Source organism: Mustela putorius, unplaced genomic scaffold (genome assembly GCF_011764305.1).
Source record: "Mustela putorius furo isolate JIRA1106 unplaced genomic scaffold, ASM1176430v1.1 tig00000508_pilon_pilon_pilon, whole genome shotgun sequence".
NCBI lineage: Eukaryota > Metazoa > Chordata > Mammalia > Carnivora > Mustelidae > Mustela > Mustela putorius.
In genome coordinates, this window is record NW_025421402.1 from 3,107,564 (window position 1) to 3,120,254 (window position 12,691).

The window sequence follows — 12,691 nt, forward strand, 5'->3', positions numbered from 1 at the left end:
TCCTTTTTCTCCCCTTAACAAAGCTACTCTGCAAATTCTCCTTGCTATTTAATCTAAGTCCTTCCAACTTCCTGAGATAGGAGGTCCAGGGAAATCTGAGGTCAAGGCCAAGGTCACAGGAGACAGGCATCAGGCTGGGCCCCTCCATTTCTAGCCAATGTCCAACGTCTTCTTTAGGAAGCCTGGGGAATGGAGCAGATGAAATACAGTGGACTCTGAGCATGAGCTCACGGCTGACTTTGGAGGTGACCTTGGCAAAGCAACCTCATCTCTGGGGCTCTGGGTAAAATGATATTTAGAAAGAGGCTCTGAGGAGGGCTCCAGAGGAGACATTTCCAAGGCCCTGAGTAACTCTGAAATAAAGTGTCCTCCCTTCTCCAGATCTGCCATTCACCCCAGATGACCAGCTGTGAGGGATGGGGACAACGGACAGCTGTCAGTTGCCAGCTTGGGTATCTGCAGCCTGGTCACCCCTGTGGTCTTTGGCAGACACCTTTGGTGACCTCGTGTGAGACACTTGGCCTAATCATCAACCCAATACTGTCAGCAGGTCAGCTTGGTGCCATCTCCCACCCCAGGAAGGAGACGGATAAGGGAGGGGATAAAAGCGCGATCAAGCAGGGTCCTTGACTTACTTGGCAGGAAAGGTGCTGAATATGACCTGTGCCACTGCCCTGCTTCCGGGCAGCGCCCCCTCTGCCTCCTTGCACTGCAGACAGCCTGGCTGAGGGTAAGAGGAAGGAAGTATGGCCTGTTTTGGCCATCCCAGGGAAGGCATGACCCAAGTCTGCCTGTGGCTCCTGGCCAGGGTGTCCCAGCTTGAAGGAGAGATGGTCAAGCCTCCTGCTCCCTGTTTGTACAGCTGTGGGCCATATCCAGAAGCACTCCTGTCCCACTGCTAAGGAGCATGGAGAGACACAAAACCATCATCCCTTTTCCTGGCCAAAATGAAGAAGAGCAGACCTAGAGAGAGGCCAGATTCCCCCAGAATCACCCAGAGTCTGAGCGGTCTCACTGGGAGAGCAGCCCACTGGGTTTGGTGCCATTTGTAGAAATTTCAACGGGCCAGAGCCTCAGCCAGGAAGCCTGCCTGCGTCACAGAGGCTCAGACAGGAGGACGCCAGGGTGTACATCCTCCAGGCCCACTGGTTTTTCCAGACCATCACCCACCTCACTGGATGCACAGGCACCCTGGAGGCGGTGAGAGTCATCCTTCTCCACATTTTCAAATGGGGACTAATGAAGTCCAACGAAGGGAAGACACAGCATGTGTGGGACCATGTGCAGTAACTCAGCAGTGAAACCATTGGCTTCTAGATCCTTCTAATCAAATACGGTCACATCCCTGCCTCACCCCACTCCTAGCTCCAGTGACACGTTTCTTTTTCTGCAAAATGTCCCTTTTCAGTTTTAAGAAGCCCCACAACAACAGCTGTGCTAGCACAGAACGCCAGGTACTTGCTCTTCCTGAACTTCTCATGTCAACCCTCCGGCATACCAGCTGATTTATTTCCATGTTAAAGGTGAAGAAACTGACATTCCCAAGTGTTTAAACCACAAAATCCCAAAGGAGTTGGGGCAAGCTAGCGCCCTGGTGTCCGAGAACTCAGTCACCGTCCCATAGTACCGAGGACCCAGGAGGATCTTTATGCTCCAAATCCCACCAAAACGGGGAGCAAATGTCCCCAGGCAGGCCCAGGGAGTCTGCTCAAGATAGAGATGTGGGGAAGCGGAACTTTGCTCCCGCCCAGAGGCCATGTGCTGGGAAGCCTGGGGACAGGCTGCTATCTGTCCCTGAGCAGCTGGCCGCTCCCAAGGCCCAGCCCTGGCCAAGCAGCGGGGAGCAGGCTAAAGACAGGCCCCGAGCTGGCAGCCTTGGCCTGCCCCACTGTGAGCAGCAGCTCTGAGAGACTCTCCTGCCACCAGGGCCCTGAGAAGCTGGGCGGGGAGACCCAGGGCCCTCCTTCTCCCCCCAGCTCAGCCCCACAGCCCTAAGCCTGCAGCAGCAGCAGAGTGGGCCCCGATGGCGGGAGGTCACTCTGGCTGCATGGTCTCCAGGGCCCATCGGTCCTGCTGGTTAGTTTTGGAGCTACAGCACCAGGGTTAGCTTTAGGGGGCACGGCTGACCTCCAGGAAGGTCACTGCGGCCTCTTCCGGGGGCAGGTAAGAAAGCTAGCTCATTGCCAAATGAGCTCAGATCCACCCCCACGGTTCCCCCCTAGCAGTCGCACGGAGAGCCAGTGAGTCCCACCATAGGAAGTCCTTCCTCGTACCTCACCTGAGTCCTTCCTGCTGCAGTTCAACCAGGCCCACTGCCTCATACAAGAAATGCTTCTGCTTCCAAAGGCACCCTTTGTGACATTGCTAAGATGCAACTCCACGAGCAACACGGCCATCACAGAAGCCACTAAACCAGCCGGCAGCTGCCGTGGGGTCAAGAATTTCATTTCAGTGAGAAAAGGCTGGGGGCTTCGATCCTCCTCCCCCCCCCCCCCGCCGCTATCCAAATTCAGGACCCAGAGAACAAGTAAGTGGGATGCAGAGGAAAAAAAAAGAAAAAGAAAAAAGGAAAGATAACAAAACAATGGCAGGGGGAGAAAAAATCATTCACAGCTTCTCTTGACCTGCCAAGGACTTTTACCACATCTTTCCCTGGGCTCAGGGGCCTAGATAGGGAAGCAGCTTCTGTTTGGCTCTGCCTGAGCTTCACTCAATGGGCATCTGCTCCAAGGCCTTTCTGCAAAAGCTTTAAAAGTCCCATTTCTCCAGGGAGCTGGAAGCTGGGGGAGGCATCGGCTCCAAACAATAAGGGGAATTTATTAGGGATCAGGGCTGCCAGGAGGAGGGAGCAGGCAGATGCTGTCCGAGAGGCAAAGGGTTATTTAATGCGGTAAACCCAAAGGCTCCTTTAGAAGTCAAGTACTCACACGGGAGGCCCTACACTCTGCAACCTTCCTTTTCAGAATCCCTCTCCTCCCCCACAAACCTCAATCCCAAGTCAGACTTATTTCCCGTCCTTTGCCACTGGGCAAATATTGACTTTCTTTCACTCAGCGTTGCCAGTGGAACTGAGACCAGCGGGGCTGGCTATTGTCTCCTTCCTCGGCGAGGGCAAGGCAGGCTGTCAGCAGAAGAGCTCCGAGCGGGGGGCCCCAGAGACGCGTCAGGAAAGCAAGCCTGGAAGGAATATCATGGTCATGGGAGTAATATTTCTGTCTTTCTTTCTTCTGCTTTGTCTTTCTGTCCTCTGTCCCTCTCTCAAGCACACTGGGTTTTATTTTCTCACGTTCTGGCTGTCCTAAAGCCACGAAGCGTGTCTGACCCAGGAAAGGCAGCCTATGACAGCTGGCAAACGACCAGAGCTCTGGCCCGGGAATTACAGTCTCAGACACGGGGCAACCTTTTGCTAGTCTTGTCATTTTTCTGGGACCTCAGTGTTCTCATCTGAAAAATGGGAATGTCAGACTAGATGCTCTCAGGATTGGGTTAGAGGTGATTTCCCACCCATGATTCCTGTCCTCTCCATGGCCATCAGGCGTAATGCCTTGTGCTCTCTGATTTTAGAAGATCTGGAAAATACCTGCTTTGTGCTTACTGGGAAGAGTGCAAAGAGCACTGCACGAGGGCCCCCAGATGCAGACTCAGTGCCGCCCCTGGCACCAACGGGTCATGTGGTCCTGGGCAAGGGGCTCCCCCTCCCTGAGTCTCAGTTTGCCCATAATCAAAGTCAGACTGGATGAGATGAACCGCACGGCCTCTTCCAGTGCCTCGTGCTGTGATTCCATTCACCTAACCCATCCCCAGGAGCAGAGATGCCTTTTCCCCAAGACCTCATTTTACAGCCCTTTCCTCGCGACTAACCTTGAGTGGAAGGCTGTGGCGCCTCCAGCTTGTACTCCCTGAGCACCGCACAGGGCGCGCGTGTTGTTAACCTCCATGCTCTCTCTGACAGTCTCACACTCTGCCTGCAGCCCCCTGTGGCTGAGCTCACCCCTCCATGGGCCCTGGGACAAGGACCAGTGCAGACTCCTGAAGCCCAAGCTAGGGCACGGAGGGAACTGGTCTCAGAAGCCTGTGCCTGGTGACAACTGCACCACTGTGGGCTCTGTCCCCACCCTTCCTTTAACCCAAGCCCCCCTCAGTGACAACACAGAGCCTCAAAAACTCAGTGCTTATGCAGCACCCAGTCCCCACTTAGAAATGCCCATACTCATGGTCCTGGGAGGAATTTTATAGAAGTTATTCTCATGTAATCTTCATAAGAACCCTAGGCGATACGTAATTTTCTCCCCAATTCACAGATGAGATAGCTGAGGCTCAGAGAGCTTACATAATTTGCCCAACTTCACACAACTCATAAGAAGAGAGAGCCAAGATGAGAACCCAGGTCTGTCTACGTGCAAAGCCTTTGCTCTTAACCCTCAGCATTCTTACTAAGAGAAAGATGGCATGCCCTCTCCCCAGGCTGTCCTTGAATTGTGACCAAGGGGCAGGGAGTCTTGATGCTCAGATGATGCCCACAAATCTCCCACTCCACCCCACTGAGCCTCAGCGAGGGCAGTGCCAACCGGGCCCTGAACCCAAAGGGTTGGCAGGACCTTGGATTCATCTCAAGCAACCTTTCACTTTGGAAATGAAGACTCAGAGGCCTGTGGATGGGACTTGCCTAAAGTCACCCCAAGAGCTGGCCCTGCCACCCCTCCTCCCAGCCCACCAGCGCACCCGTCCGGTCTGGCTCTGTGGTCTGGGATCCTGAGAGTTCCCCCAGGGCTGAGTCAGGGCCTTTGCCAGCCCTTCTACCCAGCCCAGACATGCCTCTGGCTCCTTGCCCCCCAGGATCCAGTCTCAGCCCTCCCTGGGCTTGGGGGTGGGGGGGCTCGTTCCTGGAAAGTTCAGGAAGTGGAATCAAACCCTCATGTGTCCTCACCACGGAAGGGACCAGAGGTGTGGCAGAAAGTGGGGAAGGGAGAGCTAGAGGCAAACAGGTATGAGGTTATAGGAAAGTCAAGCAGTTTTTTTCTTTCACATGAAGTTTCTGCTGCAGAATGATGTTAATGATGAGAGCCGAGTGGGGAGAGGGGGACAGAGGGAGGGAGAAGGGGAAAGAGGGAGGGGGAGAGGGGGAGGGAAAGACGGAGGGAGAGAGACAGCCATCCCATAGGGAAGCTCTGGAAGCCCAGAGGAGATTCCAGGGCCCCCTCCACAGGGAGGCACACCGGCTCCTGCAAGCTTTCTGGGTACCAGGGCTAGCAGCTACCACTCACTGAGGACACAGAGGGCTCAGCACTGGATGAAGCATTTTTTGAGCATTTCTTGTTTAATCCTCACAACAATCCTAAAATACCACCACTATTTTCGAGTAACTGAAACCCAAAGATGTAAAATCCTGTATTCGCTCAAGGTCACTCAGCTAACAACCAGTAGATCCCAGGGTCTCCCGGGGATTCACTCCTTGGCGTGCAAGGCCTTGAAAGGGGTCCCTCTATATAGGGAGTTGAGGCTCCGGTGGTCTCTGTGCTGGAGACAGAAGTACTGGGGACAGAAGTGAAGTGTGTGTGAGGCCGAGGCTGGGGAGCACCACCTGCCCCCATCACCCAGCCAAGCCCCCTGGCTGGCTACTCAGACACCAGTCCGGAACTCCAGCCACAGAACCACAAGGTGGGAAGGGTCGGGGGGAAGTGATTCAGTTCAACCCTCTCCATGGACAGGTGAGGAGAGCAAGGAAAGGGCTTGCCCAAGGTCACACAAGGTCACCCAAATTGGAGGCAGGGCCTAGAATGAAACTCTTGCCTCCTGTCTTAAGCCAGGACTCGCCCCTACGACACCCTGAGGCCCAGGGAGAAGCTAAGGTCCCACCCCACCTGCAGACAAAACCAGAGTTCACCCGAGAAGAAGTGAGACGAGGTTTTCCTATGGTGGAGGCTTCGAGGCTGCCCAGTGGAGTGCTGGGGGCTACGATAGTGGAGATCTCTCTAATCAGAGACAGGATCTTTCTAAACATAATTCCTTCAGATCACCCTTGTCTGAGGTGGATGCAGCCTTGTCCAGAGCCAGCGGCCAGACAGCATGACCTTGGGGGGATCCTTGACATCCTCCCTTTTGCCCAGGGGGCTCCTATCTGTCCCTGGGAATCTCTTCCCAGGGAAGCTCTGCACCCTACAAGGACATGTGGTGCTAGGAAGCCGGATAATCTCACAGCCGGACTGGAAATTCTTGAGTGGGAAGAAATGATGGATGAGCAGGCAGAGGGTCTCAAGGCCCTGCTGACTTTCTTAGGTGGCAGGGACCCACAGCTTCCCCAGAGGATAGGTCACAGCAGGAAGGCAGCTCCTGCGGGGGGGGGGGGGGGGGGGGGGGAGAGGGGGGGGGGTGGTGCGCACCTCATCCAATCCTTCCATTGGCCTCCCTTGTATGCTGGGGCCTGCACAGGTGTCAGAACCGGGAGACTTCAGATCCAGAAGCTCCAAAACCCCATTCTGCAGATTACCAGACTGAGGTTCAGAGGACTAAGTAAGTTGTCCAAGGTCACAGGCTGGGTCAGAATGGAAGCTTCCTGACTTCCCCTGGAACGCTGGGTACACAGTTCCACACTGCCATCTCCTCCCCAGGAAGTGAGCGCGGAGCTCCCCGCAGAGAGGCCTTGGATCAAGGGCGTGAGTTCCTAGGCTCCAAAGCAAAGGACAGGCATCCCGGAGGCTGGTTCCCCTGACCAACCTGTTCCCCACCTGGTCCCCATTCCTGACTGGAGCACCAAGTGTCTCCATCTTCGTGAAGTTCAGAGAGGTACAACAACTTGTCCAAGGTCACACAGCAAACTGAATAGAGCATGCCCTCCTCCTGCGCTGTTGCCCCTTCCCCACCCCCCACCCGTCTCTCCAAGCTCTGCCGATTGCCAGAATCCTTAGGACTGGGCTTCCTCCAACAAACGGAGCCGCGGCGCTTGTTGGGAGTATGAAAAAGTTTCGAGGAGAGGAAGGGGCGAAGATGCCGCTGTCCATTCCAGCCCCAGACCGCTGCGGCAGCGCGGGGGGCGCGGAAGGGAATAGAGCTCCGCGCACCGCCAGTGTCCACAGCGCGTCCCGCTCTGCGCCAGGGGGCTCCCGAGCTCCGCGCGCGGGGCCCTTTGGCTCAGCCTCACTGCGGCGGGGGCGGCGGGGGGCCCCACGTGCCCCGCACCCACTTTTCACAGTACACCTACTCTATCAGCCTCCCCCGCACCGCCTCCTGCCGTGCCCCGCTAGCCCCGGGTGCCCGCGCAGATGCGCCGCGGCCTCTCTCGCCTTCTCCCCGCGCGCATCCCGCGCTACCCGCGAGGAGAAGCAGGGCAATGGCGAGGGGTTCCCGGCATAATTCAGGACGCTTCCCCTGGGACGCCAACGGTGGTCCGGAAGCAAGTGGATTTCCGAAGCCCACTGCTCCCACCGCGGGCTCCGTCCCGCACTTAGTTTATCCGGCTGCGAGCGCCGAGCCCAGAAAAAGTCGGAGCGTCCCAGATTGGCGACCCTGCATCCATCTGCCCCGCGCCCCAGGCCCTCCGGGTGGCCGCGCATGGTTGGCGCGCTGCTGCGCTCGGGACCACGCGTTGCCCTCGCAGGGTGTCCCCGCCCGGGGCGGCTCTTACCGCGGACGTCCGTGCGCGGTGCGGCGTGAGCTCGCCCAGAGGCCAGAGTACGGGGACGGCCGGGGTCTCGAAGTCGCGGTCCCCTCTTTCCACTTCGCGGCGGGCCGGGCCGCTGCGGCTCTCCTCCCGCCCGCCGGCTCCCGGCTCGCCGGCTCGCCCGCGCTCTCTCTCTCTCTCTGCAGTAGTAACAGCCCGATCCCGCTCCCCCCGCCCGCCAATTGAGATGCTCCTCACATCCGCCTGCACACAGCGCGTGCCGGCCCCTCCGAGGGCGATCCCCGCAAACCGCGGTGCAGGGCCCCCGCCCCAGCAATCCCCGCTCAGGGGAGGCCGCCCCCGCACGCCCCGCGCCCCCCTGCTCGGGTCCGGACCGCCGGTGGGCGGGGAGGGAGGAGCGACAGGGAAGGGGAGGTGTGTGTGAGGGAGACACGGCGTGCGGGTAAGGGGTTCGACCCGGCGCGCCCCTAAAGAAGTTTGCGGTGAGTGGGGCTGGCCTCGGGTCCCCAAACCCCGCGGGGCAATGCGGAGGAGTCCCCTCCCGCCCCGTGCCCTCCTGCGACACTCCCCACCCCACCCGCGCCACCCACGAGCTTTACAAGCCACTCCGGAGCGGGGACTGGATGGGGGAGGGGCGCGGGGAGGGGGATCGCTGCGCGGTCGGGAACAGACTAGCGGGTAGGAGGGAGCGGATTTGCTTCAGGGGATACGGATGAAGGTTTTCCCGAGTCGGGAACGGAAAGAAAAGGGAGGGAGAAGGGGAGTGATGGAGACAAAAGGCAGAGAGCAGAGGAGAAGGGGCGGTGGGGGTGCCTACCCGGAGAGCTCGGACGGGAGGGTTAAGTAGGGACGGGCACCCGGGGCTCTCCTCCGGTCTCTCGGGAAGGGGAGGAAGCGGCTGGAGGGGCCCCTGGGGAGCGAGGGGGAAGTGTGCGCTGCCCTGGACCTGGGCCTGGCCCCCAGGTAGGAACCCACCGAAAGGGCTCAGGCCAGAGGAACCCAGAGACTCCCCGCTTGCCACAACTCCGCTTTCTCCCTCTTAGGGAACGCCAGGCCTCAAGCCTCCCAGAGCAACGAGAGGACCAGGAGTTGCCCCTACTCTCAGGGCAGGAAGGGGCGGGGAGGGCTGCGAACCGGGTCGGGCTCCTTTGCCTGGGCCTCACCCTCGTGCCTCCGCCCTCAGGGCTCCAGCTCAGCCCCGTCCAGTTTGTGCTGGCGTCGTGCCATCACCCATCCCTGACCCTTCCCAGCCCCACCCCACCCCACCCCACCCCTGCCCTCTTCCCCACGGCTTCTCCTCCCCCTCAGCTTCCTCCCGTTTGCTCCTGTACTTCAGATCCAGACTCAAGAATCAAGTTTGACTCAGGAGGTGATTCTCCCGTCACGCCCCTCCCCCGAAAAACGTGTATGTGTTGGGGAGGGCGTCCCTCAGAGCTTTCCAGGGCTTCTTATCTCCACAGCGTGTGAGGAACCCTGGGAATTCCCCATACCTGCAGCGAATCCCCTCTCCTTGGCCCAGCCCCCTGACAACATCACCCCAGAGCCCGGCCACTGCAATACTGCGACACCCGCCGCTTCTGGCTGGGCTGGAGCCTCTCTTTAGAACAGCAGCTCGCTAGTCACGGCCCCTGGGCTGCAGAAATAGCTGATTCGGGGATTTCCAGGCTGCGAGCGAGTGGGGGAGTGTGTGCCACCCATGTACCGGGCTGGGGCCGCACATCGCTGTTAGGAAGGGGGTGTGTGTGCACACTGCTGTGTGTGAGTTTAGGTGTGGGCTAGGGGACAAGACAGAGGCCGGACAAGAACTCTCTGGTCAGCTCTGCTGACCCCTCACCATCCTTCGGATGGAAAAGGGGATAGACCATCAAAGCTTCAAGGTCAGATGCTCCACAGGGAGGACACTAGGGATTCTCCCCCACAGCACCACAGGGACAGACCACAGGGCTGCTGGCCTCCCACACTGCGGGGGGCTTGTCACTTGGCTGCTCCCTTTCTAGAGGAAGAAACGCTTCTCTTTTGAGATCCACCAAAGGCTTTTTTGCCAGGAGGAGGGATAAAAGGGCTGAAAGTTCAGCGGCCTGGATGGGGCACAGACTGGGATGTCCTGAGACACTGGGGCGGCAGATGCCTTGATGACTGCAATGGACTGCTGCGTGGATGCTGGGGGATGGAGGACAGGAACCCCCTGGCTCCTTCTGGTAAAATGGAGGAAAAGACACCTGAGTCTTACCAAAACTGCTGCCAGTTAAATTGGGTCTAATGACAGAAAATAAAGCATTTATATAGGACTGTGTCTGCTCATGAAAATCCCTGTGTTCAATGTATAAGCTTCCTCCACTGTGGCCTCTCCCCTCCTGGGGGAGTGGGATCTGATAGGGTAGGGAATGATCAGGTGACATTTGCACAGGCAGGGGGCTGGGTCAAGATGGGGAAGGGGAGCAGTGTGGTCCTTTGAGAAAAGCTAGCTTGGGTTTGCTGAAAGTCCCTAGGGCCCCAGAGGGGCACCCCCACCACAGTCCACTATAGGGTGGTAGCAACAGCTTATAGCCTTGATTTTACTTGATCCTTTCAAGCAATCCCAGGAGGTAGCAAGGCAAGAAAGAGACAATCCTTCACTGAGCTATAGGGAGCCCTCAAAGGGGGAGTGACTCCCCCAGGTGCCTGTGTTGTTTTGGTAGGGAGTTAAGAGCATGGAGCTGGGTCCTGTGACCTCACATGCTGATCCTCTGAGCTGGTTGCAGCTGCTCCAGCTGGGGCCTGTTCCCCAGGGGCTCCTTATGGTTACCTCTCCTACCAGACGTTTCTAAATGTGGCCCCTGCCCACCCTCCAGCTCGGCCTGCCACGCCCCCAATCCCTCACCCTCTGAGTTCCAGCTGCCCTGATCTTGCAGGTCTGGAAAGGGCTGTGCTCTTCCCTGCCACAGAGCCTTTGCACAAGCTGTCCTCTAATGGAGGACATTTGTCCTCTCTGCCCCACGTCACCACACCAACTCCCCTCTGTACTGCCTGCCAATCTCAATTCCCTGGCACCTCTCTTGTGTACCCAGTATTTCTCATCTGTAGCACTTGTCACCCTTGCCATTTCCTGCTAGAAAATAGCACCCCCCCACTAGACTGTAAGCTCCAGGAAGGAAAGGAACCCCTGCCCATCCAGCTGGTGCAGAGTCAGCACCCAATAGATCTTAGTGGTTCTAAGTTTCAGGGTCCTCAAATCCTGGCACAGCCACATGTGTGCTGTGCTGTGTGACCTTGGGCAGATTACATAACCTCTCTGAGCCTCAGCTTTCTTACGTGCAATGTGGGGATTTTAATTATAAAATAGAGTTATCTTAAGGATTATAAGGGGTAATTAATGTAGAGAGACTAACAGTGCCATTCCTCACATATCCATGTTAGAGAAATAAAGGTTGTAAAGAAACACAAATAAATGGGGGTTGAAAGAAGAAAGGATTGGTCCATATTCCTCTGCTTCTAAGCTTCTCCATGGGATGCTCAGTGAATCTCCTCTCCTTGCCCTCCCCAGGCTTCCAGGACCAAGTAGTCAGCATCTGCCGTGGCTCCTTCCTCCCCAACCAGGCTTTGCCTTTCAGCCCAACATGGCTTCTCTGCTCTGACCCCGCGTTGGCTTCAGCGGCTGGCACAACCCAAGCCCACTTGGAGCTTGGCAGCAGGCACTGGCAGAGCCTAGCAGAGGGCAGCAAGGTAGCCTCCTTCCTGATCTGTATCAGCATCTCCCAGAAAATCATCTCCAACTAAAACCAGTCCCCTCACCTCCCTTCCGGTGAGATGGCAAAGTTTGAGCTCCTCCTACACAGAAATTCTGGAGCTGCCCCGGAGCTCTGGGCTCTAGGCCAACGCCGCAGGATCGGGCTCCTGTGGCCCATATGTTTCCTGGGCCCGGGGATGGAGGGCCATGTGGGGAAGAGGTGTCCTGAAGAGGACTTTGCAGGCTCCCCAGGCTGGCGTCCTGTTGCTGGTCGGATGTCCTCCTTTCTGTGTGAGGGACCCGGGCCTTCCTGAAAGCTAGTGCTTAGCAGGTTGACAGCCCCTTCCCCCCAGCCCTGTTCCCCGAGTAGCCCCACAGCTGGTGCTCTGGAAGAGCAGCTAAGGCAGCCTTGCTGGAAACCCCCAGGCCACAGCCCAAGCCCAGGCTGACTGAGAGAAAGAGGGGAGGAGAGAGGAGAAAAGGCTGGTTGAAGAGCTAACCTAGCTCTTCACCTTGACCAAGTTCCCTCCCCACTCCAGACTTGTCCAGACAAAATAAGGACTCTCCATTCTTCCCTTACAGAAATGCAACTGGATTTCTGCAAAGAGCTTCTAAATCCTGCAGCCGCCACTAAGACCATCCCTAGTGCTAACAGAGCCCCACTCCTCCCCTCCCCCCCCACTCCCCTCCCTCCCTCCCCCTCAGCTTCACTGAGCAGCGGTCTCTAGTGTTTGTCAAGGGGCCAAGACTTAGAATCATGGGATCTTCACAGCAGTCCTAGGTGACAGGGTAGAAACTACACTGGATTAAAACACAGGCTCTAGGGCACCTGGGTGGCTCAGTCATTAAGTATCTACCTTCAGCTCAGGTCATGATCCCAGGGTCCTGGGATCGAGTCCCATATTGGGCTCCCTGCTCAGCGGGGAGCCTGCTTCTCCCTCTCCAGCTCCCCTGTACTTGCATTCCCTCTCTTGCTATCTCTCTCTGTCATAAATCAATAAAAAATATAAAAAAAAAAAAATAAAAAAAAAACACACAGGCTCCAGCTGTATAACCTTGGGCAAGTTTCTCAACCCCTGGGCGCCTCATCTGTAAACTAGGAACAAAAATGGTATCTATCTCGTGCAGTCATTATGCATATTACATGAGTCAATACATGTGAGACACTTAGAACAATGTCTGGGACATAATAAGTAGTTAGTACATGTTAGCTCTTATTTTTATATTATCTCTATTTTGCAGGTGAGGAAACTGATAAAAATAGCTACTGTTTATTAACTGCTTACTCTGTGCTAGGCAGTTTATATGTTGTAGGGGGGGAGAAGTCTGGGACAGTTACAGCCAAGAAACATCTGCACACACTAAAT

At 56.8% G+C, this 12,691-nt stretch overlaps 1 protein-coding gene across 2 annotated transcripts in view; it reads right to left on the reverse strand.

The window, feature by feature from the left end:
- SYT2 (synaptotagmin 2) overlaps nt 1-12,691 on the reverse strand; it is a 108,285-nt gene that overhangs the window by 36,080 nt on the left and 59,514 nt on the right. Inside the window, exon 1 of one of the 2 annotated variants that reach the window (XM_004756314.3) lies at nt 7,622-8,142. The exons of the other annotated variant lie outside the window; for it this stretch is intronic. The gene's annotated coding sequence lies outside the window, so the exon portion shown is untranslated. Of the gene's footprint in view, nt 1-7,621; nt 8,143-12,691 lie in introns of those variants that run through there. 2 annotated transcript variants of the gene reach the window in all.